The sequence below is a fragment of the Moschus berezovskii genome, chromosome 21 (assembly GCF_049115385.1).
Source record: "Moschus berezovskii isolate FMDL1 chromosome 21, NW_MosBer_1.0, whole genome shotgun sequence".
Classification (NCBI taxonomy): domain Eukaryota; kingdom Metazoa; phylum Chordata; class Mammalia; order Artiodactyla; family Moschidae; genus Moschus; species Moschus berezovskii.
The window spans coordinates 14781495-14796408 of record NC_142480.1 but is presented as its reverse complement, the minus strand read 5'-3'; the positions used below and the strand labels follow the sequence as shown (position 1 = coordinate 14796408).

Below are 14914 nucleotides of genomic sequence, written 5' to 3'. Positions count from 1 at the left end.
AGTATATTGAGTTTCAGTGTTATAAGATAAAAAGAAGTATAGAGGCTATGGCCATACCCTCCTGAGTGTGCCTGATCTCATCTGACCTCAGAAGCTAATCAGGGTTGGATCTGGTTAACACATGGATGGGAGACCACCTGGGACTACTGACTGCTGCTGCTAAGTCGCTTCAGTCGGGTCCGACTCTGTGTGACCCCAGAGACAGCAACCCACCAGGTTCCCCATCCCTGGGATTCTCCAGGCAAGAACACTGGAGTGGGTTGCCATTTCCTTCTCCAATGCAGGAAAGTGAAAAGTGAAAGTGAAGTCACTCAGTCGTGTCCAACTCTTAGCGAACCCATGGATTGCAGCCTACCAGGCTCCTCCATCCATGGGATTTTCCAGGCAAGAGTACTGGAGTGGGGTGCCATTGCCTTCTCTGGGGACTACTGACTACTGTAGGTTTAAGAAAAAGGTGGGGCTATGGAGATGGATGACGGTGATAGTTCCACAACATTAAGAATATATTTAATATTACTGAAACTATACAACTAAAATGATTAAAATAGTAAATTCCACATGTATTTTACCACAATAAAAATTTTTGAAAAAACATGCAGCTAAACTACCATATTTTATTTTATTTATTTATTTTTTTTTTTTAATGCTTCAGCTGACCTCTACTTACTATCCACCCCCTGCCTCAGTCTTCACAGAACAGAAAACTGTGCTGCAAAGAAATGAATTTCCCAGGACTTCTCTGGCAGTCCATGGTTAAGACTTCACCTTCTGGTGTAGGGGGGGCAGGTTCAATCCCTGTTCAGGGAGCTAAGACCCCACATGTCTTGCAGCCAAGAAACCAAAACATAAAATGGAAGCAATATTGTAACAAATTTAATAAAGACTTTAAAAATGGTCCACACCCAAAAAGTCTTTTAAAAAAGAAAAGAAATTGGTTTTTTAAAAAAAAGAAATGAATTTCCCACCATCCAGGGCACTCTGCACCCCGAATTCTCCCTCCCTCCCTCACTATATCCCAACATCCTTCTTCATACGTTCTGATCAATTAACTCAAAAAGAGCCAAATGCATATGAAGTGTGGGGAGTGGGGAGAACGGCAGTGACACGGTGACACATTTCTGAGGCAGTCTGCATGGGGACGTAATAGTGAGGAGTCCAGGTTTTGGAGCTGACTGCTTGGGGTGAGTCCTGGAGTCACGCCTGTGAGCTGTGCAACCACGGCAAAATATCTAAACCTCTCAGGGCCTCCTTCCTGTCTGTGGATCAGAAATCTCGAGTGCCTCCCTCATATTTTATTTTATTTTTTTTTAATTTCTAAAAAAGAATTTTATTAAAAAAGCACAAATGCAAAGAAATGAACAGAGGAAAATTTATGCGTCGAACCTGGACTGGTCACTTATGATAATATACATGCTACAATTCCATTCTCCCCAATCATTCCACCTTCACCCTCTCCCACAGAGTCCCAAAGACTGTTCTAAATGCCTATGTCTCTTTTGCAGTCTCTTATACAGGGTTCAGGTTACCATTTTTCTAAATTCCATATATATGCGTTAATATACAGTATTGATGTTCTTCTTTCTGGCTTACTTCACTCTGTATAATTGGCTCTAATTTCATCCACCTCATTAAAACTGATTCAAATGCATTCTTTTTGATGGCTGAGAAATACTCCATTGTGTATATGTACCAAAGCTTTCTTATCCATTCATCTGCAGATGGACATCTAGGTTGCTTCCATGTCCTGGCTATTATAAACAGTGCTGCAATGAACATTGGAGTACATGCGTCTCTTTCAATTCTGGTTTCCTCGGTGTGTATGCCCAGGAGTGCGATCGCTGGATCATATGGCAGTTCTATTTCCAGTTTTCTGAGGAATCTCCACACTGTTCTCCATAGTGGCTGTACTAGTTTGCATTCCCACCAACAGTGTAAGAGGGTTCTCTTCTCTCCACACCCTCTCCAGCACTTATTGCATGTAGACTTTTGGATAGCAGCCATTCTGACTGGTGTGAAATGGTATCTCATTGTGGTTTTGATTTGCATTTCTCTGATGATGAGGGATGTTGAGCATTTTTTCATGTGTTTATTAGCCATCTTTATGTCTTCTTTGGAGAAATGTCTGTTTAGTTCTTTGGCCCATTTTTTGATTGGGTCACTTAGTTTTCTGGAATTAAGCTGCAGGAGCTGCTTGTATAATTTGGAGATTAATCCTTTATCAGTTGCTTCATTTGCTATTATTTTCTCCCATTCTGAAGGCTGTCTTCTCACCTTGCTTAGAGTTTCCTTTGCTGTGCAGAAGCTTTTGATTTTAATTAGGTCCCATTTGTTTATTTTTGCTTTTATTTCCAATATTCTGGGAGGTGCGTCTTGGAGGATCCTGCTGTGATTTATGTCGGAGAGTGTTTTGCCTACGTTCTCCTCTAGGAGTTTTATAGTTTCTGGTCTTACATGTAGATCTTTAATCCATTTTGAGTTTATTTTGGTGTATGGTGTTAGAAAGTGTTCTAGTTTCATTCTTTTACAAGTGGCTGACCAGTTTAACAAGTGGTGCTGGGAAAACTGGTCAGCCACTTGTAAAAGAATGAAACTAAACTACCATATTTTAAAGTCATCTGAAAGAATTCCACTAATTTAATACAGAGGTTAATTTATTTCACTTTGATTTTTATTTTTAGTGACTTTATTTTTTCATTGAGGTAAAATTTAAATACAGTGAAATGCAAAGCTCTTCGTTTCTGCAAAGCTCTTCAGTTCAGTCACTCAGTTCTGTCCGACTCTTTGCGACCCCATGAATCACAGCACGCCAGGCCTCCCTGTCCATCACCAACTCCCGGAGTTCACTCAAACTCATGTCCATTGAGTCGGTGATGCCATCCAGCCATCTCATTCTCTGTCGTCCCCTTCTCCTCCCACCCCCAATCCTTCCCAGCATCAGAGTCTTTTCCAGTGAGTCAACTCGTCGCATGAGGTGGCCAAAGTATCGCAGTTTCAGCTTTAGCATCAGTCCTTCCAATGAACACCCAGGACTGATCTCCTTTACAATGGACTGGTTAGATCTCCTTGCAGTCCAAGGGACTCTCAAGAGTCTTCTCCAGCACCACAGTTCAAAAGCATCAATTCTTCGGCAATCAGCTTTCTTCACAGTCCAACTCTCACATCCATACATGACCACGGGAAAAACCATAGCCTTGACTAGACGGACCTTGGTTGGCAAAGTAATGTCTCTGCTTTTTAATATAGTATCTAGGTTGGTCATAACTTTCCTTCCAAGGAGTAAGCGTCTTTTAATTTCATGGCTGCAAACAGCATCCGCAGTTTTTTTGGAGCTCCAAAAAATAAAGTCTGACACTGTTTCCACTGTTTCCCCATCTATTTCCCATGAAGTGATGGGACCAGATGTCATGATCTTTGTTTTCTGAATGTTGAGCTTTAAGCCAAACTTTTCACTCTCCTCTTTCATCAAGAGGCTTTAGAGTTCCTCTTCACTTTCTGCCATAAGGGTGGTGTCATCTGCATATCTGAGGTTATTGATATTTCTCCCGGCAATCTTGATTCCAGCTTGTGCTTCTTCCAGCCCAGCGTTCCTCATGATGTACTCTGCATATAAGTTAAATAAGCAGGGTGACAATATACAACTTGATGTACTCCTTTTCCTATTTGGAACCAGTCTGTTGTTCCATGTCCAGTTCTAACTGCTGCTTAGTTGTATAATTTGATGCATTTTGATAAACATATATATCTATTAAACTTACATACCAATCAAGATATAAAAATATCTTCCTCACTCCAGATGTAAACTGAAGACAGACGTCTCTAGCGTATAGAACTGTTAAGTGTAGGCCAGCTCTGACGGGGCTGCCTGCGCTCAGAGGCCGTTTGGCAGCCCTGTGCTGAATGAGGGCCAACGACAGCGAAGCAGAAATGGCTTTCGAACTTGGTGTTACTTTTCTTAAGTCGTTTATAGTTCAGCAATTTCGAACATGCTCCAAAGAAAAATGTGAAAGGACTGTCTGTCACAGCACTTAAGAAAACACAAAACCACCCCCCCAACCCCCACAGAAATGCTGCAGAGTGTAAAACTTGAGACATTTTGTAGGATGCCTGACAAAGTATAGCCTTTTATCTAGTTTCAGGATGCATATTTATTTCAAGTACTCTGGTTAAATACTGAAGTTACATGCTGTAGTTTAGCATTTTGCCTTTGTAATTTACAGAAAAGTATTGCAGAAAATAAACTTTTATTTCGTTTTGCAAAAAAAAAAAATATCTTCCTCACTCCAGAGAGTTTTTCATGGCAAATATATTCTAATTTCTATCACTATGTATTAGTTTTGCCTGCCCAACAATTTTACATACAGGTAATCATAGAGGGAAGGGCTTTCCTGGTGACTCAGACTGTAAAGAATCCGCCTGCAATGTGGGAGACCTGGGTTCAATCCCTGGGTTGGGAAGATCCCCTGGACGAGGGCATGGCAACCCACTCTTCTTGCTTGAAGAATGCCCATGGACAGAGGAGATACCTAGCAGGCTACAGTCCATGGGGTTGCAGAGAGTCGGACACGACTGAGAGACTAATCAAGCAATCAGGCAGTATGTGGTCTTTTGCATGCATCTTCCTTGCTCAATACAACACGTTTGAGATTTGTATGTGTTGGTGCACATATCCACTCTGCAGTATTCTGTTGTATACATGTTCCACAATTTATCCATTTGCCTGTTGATGGATCTTTGGGTCATTTGGACCATTATAAATAAAGCTCCTAAGAACATTCATAAATGAGTCTTTTTGGGAACATACATTTTCATTTCTCTTGGGCTGATATCCAGGAGTGGAACTGTTGCAGTTAAACAAACAGCATTTCTTTAACTTTTAAGAGAGAAATGACAAACCGCTTTCCAAAATGGTTGTATAATTTTATACTCCCACTAACAGTCTAGTCAAGGCTATGGTTTTTCCCGTGGTCATGTATGGATGTGAGAGTTGGACTGTGAAGAAAGCTGACTGCCGAAGAATTGATGCTTTTGAACTGTGGTGTTGGAGAAGACTGTTGAGAGTCCCTTGGACTGCAAGGAGATCCAACCGGTCCATTGTAAAGGAGATCAGTCCTGGGTGTTCATTGGAAGGACTGATGCTAAAGCTGAAACTGCAATACTTTGGCCACCTCATGCGACAAGTTGACTCACTGGAAAAGACTCTGATGCTGGGAAGGATTGGGGGCGGGAGGAGAAGGGGACGACAGAGAATGAGATGGCTGGATGGCATCACCGACTCGATGGACATGAGTTTGAGTGAACTCCGGGAGTTGGTGATGGACAGGGAGCCCTTGTGTGCTGTGGTTCATGGGGTCGCAAAGAGTCGGACACGACTGAGCAACTGAACTGAACTGAACAACATATCAGAGTTTCAGGTGCTGCACATTCTAACTAATGTTTGGTATTGGTAATGTGAAGTGGTATCTCACTGTGTTTTTCAGTAAATTTTATATATTATTTATGTTCAACAAATGTACCTGTTTTAAGTGTTAGAGTTTGATGAGCTCAACAAATGTATATATGTGTATAACCACTACCATAATCAAGTACAGAACATTTTCATCACCCCAAAAGTTTCCTTGTGTCCCCTTTGCAATCAATTTCCATCCCCTTCCCAGCATCAGGAAACACTTAGTTGCCTTCTATCACAGTAGATAAGCTTTGCCCATTCTAGAACTTCACAAAAACTTATTCATGCAGTATGTACTCATAGTGACCATAAATATGCACTAGTGAAATCTTCTTTCAGAGAGTATATTTGGCTGATGAACCCACCTGCTGCCACTCTGGATCTACTCCCACACTCTGGATCTAATCCCACCAAAGCCACACTTCCTCAGGCTGCCTCAGCCAATGCTAGAGACGAGCAGGGCTACAAAGGCAGGCCTAATCCTGTGATTAAAAAGATTCTTCCAACAGGTCCTTTGACTTGAAGACTCTTCATCAGCCTGACCAAACCTTTCTTGAACCTATGCTGCAGGACAAAGCTCTTCATTTCCAATCCTCATTCCTTTCCTCTCTCCTTCCACAGATGTCAGACCTGTATCTCGGTCTGAGGCTCTCTCTGCCTTCCACTGGTCTCTCCATGTGGTGATTTAAAATATATCCACAAATTCATCAACACATCCTTCAAAAGGTAAGAGTCAATTTCCTTCCTCTTGAGAGTGGACTAGACTCAGTGACTTGCTTCTGTATATAAATAAAATAAAACAAGGCAGAAATGATGATACCTAACTTCAAACACTGTGTCATTAAAAGGCATTGTAGCTCCCTTCTTACTTTCTGGCTTTGGGAGAAGCCAGCTGCCATGTTATGAGGATACTCAAGTAGACCAATGGAGAGTCCTACATGGTGAGGAGTTGAGGTTTCCTGCAAATAGCCATTTGAATGGGCCATCTTGGAAGCAGATCATCCAGTCTCAGCCAAGACTTCAGATTACTGTAACCCCAACTGACATCTTGATTACAACCTCATGGTTGTAGGACTACAATCCTAAGCCAAAACCACTCACCTAATTTGCTCCTCAATTTCAGATCCTTAAAGACTGTGTGAGCACCACCTTGGTGGTCTAGTGGTTAAGAATCCACCTGCCAATGTAGGGGACACAAGTTCGATCCCCGGTCCCAGAAGATCCCACATACTGCAGAGCAACAAGCCCATGTGCCGCAACTATTGAGCCTGTGCTCTAGAATCTGTGCTCTGCAACAAAAGTCACTGCAGTCAGAAATCAGGGCACACCGATAAAAAGTAGACTGCTCCCATCTCTCCCCTGCTCACTGCAATGAGAGAGAAAACACGCAGGCAGCAACAAAGACCCAGCACAGCCAAAAATAAATAAATAATCTTAAAAAAAGGGAAACTATGTTAGATAATACATATTTGTTATTTTAGGCTGCTGAATTTTAGAGTAATCTGTTTCAAAACAATAGATAAACAATATTGTTGTTTAGTCACTCAATCCTGTCTGACTCTTTTGCCATGCCACGGACTGTAGCCCACCAGGCTCCTCTGTCCATGCTATTTCCCAGGCAAGAATACTGGAATAGGTTGCCATTTCCTTCTCCAGCGGATCTTCCCAACCCCTGGAGAACCGAACCTGTGTCTCCTGCATGACAGGCGGATTCTTTACCACTGAGCCACTAGGGAAGCCAAGATAACCAATATACTCCCCTAACAAATCTCTTGCACATCTAACCACATCTTGGTATCTACTTATCAGGAGACCAACACAACATTCTTGTGTTTTTTTTTTTGTTTCAACATAATGTTTTTTTTTTTAATTTTTCATCTATGTTGGGTATACTTGTAGTTTCTTTTTATAGCTGAGTAGTACTCTTGCCTAGAAAATCCCATGGACGGAGGAGCCTGGTAGGCTGCAGTCCGTGGGGTCGCTCAGGGTCGGACACGACTGAGCGACTTCACTTTCTCTTTTCACTTTCACACATTGGAGAAGGAAATGGCAACCCACTCCAGTGTTCTTGCCTGGAGAATCCCAGGGATGGTGGAGCCTAGTCGGCTGCTGTCTATGGGGTCGCACAGAGTCGGACACGACTGAAGTGACTTAGCAGCAGCAGCAGCAGCAGCAGTATTCTATTATATGAAGGTAACACAATTGGTTTATCCATTTTTTAATTGATGGTTGTGTTGTTTCCAGATTTTGGCTGTTATGAATAAAGTTGCTATGAAAAATTGTCACTAATCTCTTTGTGAACATATATGTGTTAATTTTTCTGGGGTAAATGCTTAGGAGTGGAATTTCTAGGTTATAAAGGTTTAGATTTATAAAAAGCTCCATATACTTTTTATAAAGAAATTATAACATTTTACACTACTATTAGCCATATATGAGAGTTCTACATCCTTTCTAACATTTGGTGTTACTGGATTTTAAATTATTGCCATTTTGTGAATAAGTAATGTTATGCTGTAGGTTTATATATATATATGTATATATTTTGTCATGCCATGAGGCTTGTGGGATCTCAGTTCCCCAATCGGGTATTGAATCCAGGGAAAGCCTGAAACCTAACCACTAGGACACAAGGGGACCGCCCACTGTGGTTTTAATTTGCATTTCCTTGGGACTAATGATGTTAAATAGTTTTTCCTAAATTTATTGGTCATTTGTGTGTACCATCTCTTGTGAAAATCCATTCAAATTCCTTGTCCATTTTATAGCTGGGTTGACCTTTTGTCTTTTTTGGGCTGATTTGTAGATTTAAAAAAATATATATTCTGGAATAGGTTATTTGTCAGATTGGTCATTTTGATTTAATTTTGTTTTATACTTCTGTAAAACATTTATATGATTCTAATGTCAAATTTACAAAATAAGATAAATTTTAAAAATCTACCTTCCATCCTTGGCTGCCTTACAATCTGTTTCTCTTTCCTCCTAGAGGTAATTTTTTAAAGTTTTTGGTTTATCGTTGGAGTCACTATGTACCTTCTTTCTCTCTCACTCCCCAATTGATAAGGCAGGAAATCAGATTGGCTCTAGCTTTAAAATACTATGTGTCTAGCATTCCACCATCTCCACTGACCCTGCTCTGATCTGAGCCACATCATTGCTTATCCAGGTTACTGCAAGTTCCTTGACTGGTTTCCCACTTTATTATTTTTAACCAGGGCCCCTCAGACCCCCAGGTGTCAAAGGTCCTGGGGTGATCAGAGTCCAGTACTGGTCATGAAGAAAGTGGTTTCCCACATTAAACCTTAAAACTTTTACAGTCTATTCTCAGTACAGCAGTCAAAGTGATACTGTAAAGATCTGTCAAATGATACCACTCCTCTGTTTAAATGCCTGCATGTGGGACTTCCCTGGTGGTCCAGTGGTTAAGAATCTACCTGCCAATTCAGGGAACACTGGCTCAACCCCTGCTCTGGGAAGATACCACATGCAGCCGGGCAGTTAAGCCTGTGTGCCACAACTACTCTGCCCAAAGCCCATGCTCTACAACAAGAGAACTACAGAGTAGTCCCCACAAGTAGTTGCTTGTGGCAACTAGAGAAAGCCGGCGCACAGCAACGAAGACCCAGCACAGCTAAAAAAAAAAAAAAAAAAAGCCTGCATATGTTTCCTATTTCACTCAAGAGTAAAAACCTAACAATAACTAACAATGCCAACAAGGCCCTATGTGATCTGGCCTCTACTATTATCAATCTCACCTCCTATTTCTCTTTCACTCCTCTGCTCCAGGCACAGTGGGTTCCAGCTATGCCTTCAATGTACCAGGCATACTGCTACTTAGGGACTCTGAATTGGCTATCTTCTCAGCCTACACGACTCTCTACCACATAGCCAAACGACCGAACCCCCTTATTTCCTTTGGATCTGCTCTAGTCTCATCTTAATAAGGCCCACCCTAACCAGCCCCTTTCAAATTGCAACCTTTCCTGCCGCTTCACCATTCTTCCCCATCAGCACACCCTGCTCCAGCATTTTCAGTCACCCTTATCATCATGTTTTCTTTTTTGCCACAGCACTGATCGCTTTCTGACATACTATATACCTATTGATTATTTATTATCTGTCCCCTCCACTAGAACATAAGCTCTGCAGGAGCAGGGACCTCTGTGTTTCATTTGCTGGCACACAGTAAGTGCTCAATACACATCACTGAATGACTGAGGGAAAGGCAAGTGGCTCAGACTGACTAAATGAAGGGGTTAATGCAAGGTATTTGGAGGAAGTATTATTAGAAAAGGAAGTTAAGACACATGATGAAGGATCATCAAGAACTAAGGAATTCCCTGGTGGCCTACTGGTTAAGAATCTGCCTGCCAGTGCAAAGGACATGGGCTAAATCCCTGGTCTGCGAAGACACCACATGCCACAGGGCAACTAAGCCTGTGTTGCACAACTACTGAGCTCACAGGCCTAGAGGCCGTGAGCCACAACTACTGAAGCCACCGCAGTGAGAAGGGCCTCTACTATTATCAATCTCACCTCCACCAGATCCACCCACTGCAAGGAAGAGTAGCCCCCGTTCACGCCAACCAGAGAAAGCCCAAGTGCAGCAACAAAGACCCAGTACAACCAAAAAAAAAAAAAAAGGAAAAAGAACTGATGAGAAGACAAACTATTTCTGAGTTAACTTATATGCCGAGTACATCATGAGAAATGCTGGGCTGGGTGAAGCACAAGCTGGTATCAAGATTGCCAGGAGAAATATCAATAACCTTAGATATGCAGATGACACCATCCTTATGGCAGAAAGAGAAGAACTAAAGAGCCTCTTGATGAAAGTGAAAGAGGAGAGTGAAAAAGTTGGCTTAAAGCTCAACATTCCAAAAACTAAGATCGTGGAATCTGGTTCCATCACTTCATGGCAAATAGATGGGGAAACAGTGAGAAACTTTATTTTGGGGGGCTCCAAAATCACTGCAGATGGTGACTGCAGCCATGAAACTAAAAGACGCTTGCTCCTTGGAAGAAAAGTTATGACCCATTGGAGAAGGAAATGGCAACCCACTCCAGTGTTCTTGCCTGGAGAATCCCAGGGACGGGGGAGCCTGGTGGGCTTCCGTCTGTGGGGTCACACAGAGTCAGACACGACTGAAGTGACTTAGCAGCAGCAGCAGCAGACAGCATATAAAAAGTAGAGACATTACTTTGCCAACAAAGGTCTGTCTAGTCAAAGCTATGGTTTTTCCAGTAGTCATGTATGGATGTGAGAGTTGGACTATAAGGAAAAGCTGAGCACCAAAGAATTGATGTTTTTGAACTGTGGTGTTGGAGAAGACTCTTGAGAGTTCCTTGGACTGCAAGGAGATCCAATCAGTCCGTCCTAAAGGAAATCAGTCCTGAATATCCATTGGAAGGTCTGATGCTGAAGCTGAAGCTCCAATACTTTGGTCATCTGATGCGAAGAAGTGACTCACTCAAAAAGACCCTGATGCTGGGAAAGACTGAAGGTGGGAGGAGAAGGGGACAACAGAGGATGAGATGGTTGGATGGCATCACTGACTCAATGGACATGAGTTTGAATAAACTCCGGGAGTTGGTGATGGACAGGGAGGCCCGGTGAGATGCAGTCCATGGGGTCTTAAGAGTCGGACACAACTGAGCAACTGAACTGAACTGAATGTTGTAAAGGTAACAATATTTCTGCAATCCAAGTAAGTATTCCTTGAAGGAAAGTGACTCTATTATATGAAATTGTGAAAAAATGATGCAAAACTTAATTCACACACAGGCATGGTCTCAAAACTAAGTAATACATTCTGCGCCTCTTTACCACCATACTTTCATCATCACATGAAAATCCTTAGAGGTTCCTATAGTAAGAGCAACTTTGTTCAGACTAAAGGATAAGGTGGTTATCAGAGACCACGGCCAAACACTAACTTTCATTTCAGACACTAATCAAACAGAAAAGAGAAAATAATATCCATACATGTTTCTTTTATACTTTCGGAAATGACTTTCTTTGAGAAGAGTGTGGAGAGCGAGGGAAGAAAAAGTTTCTTCATTGTCCTTTTCAATGCTCTGCACAGGGAGGGGAAACCCAGTGCCCTGATCTTCCCATTACTCAGTGAACAAATAATAATTAGGAAAATTATGCAATAAACGTTTATCGTGGGTTTCTTCTGTGTGCAAGATAGAGTAGTAATAAATGCAGACTTCTTCCCCATTTCAAACCTTTTAGAGATTATTTTTACTCAGTGCCTCATTAGAGGTTATTTTACTCAGTGCCTTTGCAGGTAAATCATGCAAAGAAGTGACCCTATGGTTGCTGGTGTATATAATGATCCTAGTATTCTCCCCAAAAGCCAAAAGTCAAGGATAAGCTTCTGACACAGCAATCCTGTAATTCAACACACGTCTCTCTTTATAAAGAATGCTTTAATAGGTACAACTGAGTACAGGGTAGGAATGTGAGCAGCACACAGCTCCTTTTGTATATCTTGGTTGATAAGACCATGCAATCCAGCACAGCTGGCTGGAATTCTGCCAAATGAGCTGAGATCCCCAGAAAACTGACATTCACTGGACTAGAGGGGAGGAGACAGTACATTTTCTTTACAAATTATCAGAGCTGGCCTAAGTCCTATGGAAACCCTAAGTATTCAAAGGACGATGGTGCCTTCCTCTCTCACACATACACAATTCTAGATGAGAGCAGTTCATTCCAATAAATTTCTCATTTTCTCATGAGGATAACTTTAATAATTTAAATACCAAAAATGAAGTTATTTCCACAAAAAAACATAGAAATGCCCCTTCTACTTTGTTAAGTATGTGTATAATTTACCCGTTGCATATTTATCACTATATATTATGAACTGACAAAGGTCTGGGCATTGAGAATTCCTTAAGTGGCTTAAACTTACCCAAGGCTACATTTACCTTTCAAGCCATTTACGATCTGTAATACCTTGTGCCCACTCCAGTGCATACCCAAGCAAAGAGCCTGTAATAGTGTCTTCCTTTGATATCTACCCTAACTTCCTTTTTTTAGTGATAGATCCTTAGAGACCCCTTCCACAATTCAAGAGTCCTTCATCACAAATAATTCGGAAAGCACAGATTGTAACCACTATGTTTGCCAATGCTATATGACAAGAATGTGGAAGAAACTATAGAATAGCAGAATTTCCAAAAGATCATACCTGGTCAGTTTGAGGGGTAAACAGTTAAATGAAACTCTACAATGGGTTCTATAACCATCACACACGACTGAACATGCTTCACAATCACGTATATCATAGGTTCTCAGTCGGATGGGTCTTTGAATGCTCCTGCCACAGCAAACTATTCCTAAACACAAAATAGGGTTTTAAATACTTTGCAGTTCATGTATAAATGTATTTCTTTAAAATTTTTATCCAGCTTTCTAGGCCTTGTACATATATGCAATCAGTGTTTTCTGTCTGCAGTTGCAGAATTCTGGCACATAGATACTAACATTCCAGGTTTTTTTAGTCCCATCACAGTCTGTATTTAGGGACTTCCCTGGTGGTTCAGACCGTAAAGAATCCACCTGCAATGAAGGAGACCTGAGTTTGATCCCTGGGTCGGGAAGATCCCCTGGAGAAAGGCATGGCAACCCACTCCAGTATTCTTGCCTGGAGAATCCCATGGACGGAGGAGCCCGGAGGGCTGTAGTCTATGGGGTCAGGACACAACTGAGCGGCTAACAGTTTCACTTTCCTTTTCCTTCTGTATTTGCAGCTCTAATTAATAAAAAAGCCAATTCTAGCAGGGTCTGACATCACAGGCCTAAATTCCTGCCCCTATCATCTGATCACTGTGCGGTCCTTCCTTACAGAATTCAGATCTATTGTCTCATCTCTTTTGTCAAAACTGATGAAAGCAGAGCCTGTGGTTAACTGCAGATGACCCTTATACTGAGGCCCTATGCTAGTTAAAGGCCTCATCTCTACAGTTGCTATGGTAACTGTCCCCTTCCTCTCCCTACAACCTATTCTGGCTCTGCCTCCACGTGGCACTCTTTTCTGATTGCAGAAAAGGGGAGGCTTGCACATCCATTTGTGCTCTTTGCCAGATTGAGATCTGCAAATGGGGGTGGGGTGGGGTGGGTAGAGCAGAGCAGTCTCATGTGTCATATAGGGTGAGGCATCCCCACCATTTTATATTCCACCAGTATTATTTCTGTTACACAAAGGATTTTCAGGGCCCTGTCCATGTTTTTTTTTAATTTGAGGTGTAATTGACATATAACATTATGTTAGTTTCAGATAGGGCCATATCCAGATCGCAGAATGGGTTTTGCTAAACAAATCTCCATGATAAGAACCAGGGCTACTGTGACGTACTTAAAATGCAGACACTGTCCAGCCCTCCTCAAGGCCTCCAGAGGAGGTGAATCAGAAGGGGGTTCACAGACAGCCATGCTGAATCAGGTACTGTGCTCCTTTCTTCCCTTTACCATCTGGAAAGTGTATGGCACAGGGAACCCACAAAAGTACTGCTGGAGTTCTAGAGCGGAAGGTAAGCTCTGCTCTGTGTGATACACACAGAATGACTCAGTATCCTGGGTAAAAGATACAGGAGTGCAGAGTAGGTGGTGGGGACAGGCTAAGGAAAGGAGGGATTAGGCTTTTAGCACCACACCATTTTTCACAGGATGTTCCAGGCAATCATAAAACAGTGCCAGCCTCCTTAGTCCTCTTTCACATCCTCTGGTTTTGGTTCTTTTTTTTGGAAGGGCCAATCTCTTCCCTTGTTCAACCACTGTCCCTTCTGTTTTGAGAACTCCCTGGGGGAAGTAATACCATTGTCTCCCAAGGTTACCCAATTCACTGTGTCACAAGTAGTTGGGAAGGACTTTTCTGGGTTTTACTCAAACCCCCCTTGCTGCAGTCTGAGCTCATTGCACTCAGCAGAGATGGAGACAAGCCAACCACTATCTTCGGAATAACAACTCACCAGGGACTCAGGGCCGGAAGGTCATTCTGTCCGTCCTGATACTGCACAGCCTTCCAGAGCACACTCAGGGCCTGGGGCAATGAGGACAGAAAAACTGAGGACGGAATCTAGGACCCTGGCAGGCAGTGACAGGAGGGAGAAAAAAAAAAAAAACCTCCAGACAATGATAATACAGGCACACCGACTGAAGGATACACCAAACTCGGAAGCAGAGAGGGACAAGATGGCTCCCCTCAGTACGGGCGAGGCTGCGAAATCGCCTGACAGCACTTATCCGGGAAACAGACTACCTAGAAGCTTCTTCTGGCGCGGAGGCAACAGACTCGCCCCTCCACCCGGCCCGCAGAGCCCCCACCCCTACTCTAGTCCGAGTATCAGCTCCCTCTCGAACACGAGTGATGACGGAGGGGGAAAGCCAGCCCCCAAACGCCCAGCGACACCGCAGAGCCGGAGCGTCGCGGCCGCGGCCCCGCCCCTGCGGCG

General features: G+C 42.7%; 1 protein-coding gene across 1 annotated transcript in view; it reads right to left on the bottom strand.

The window, feature by feature from the left end:
- TP53BP1 (tumor protein p53 binding protein 1) overlaps positions 1-14804 on the bottom strand; it is a 93050-nt gene extending 78246 nt beyond the window's left edge. Inside the window, exons 1-2 of the mRNA XM_055418331.2 lie at positions 14432-14804; positions 12652-12799 (exon numbers count right to left, since the gene is read on the bottom strand). The gene's annotated coding sequence lies outside the window, so the exon portion shown is untranslated. The remainder of the gene's footprint in view (positions 1-12651; positions 12800-14431) is intronic.
- Positions 14805-14914: the final 110 nt, after the last annotated feature.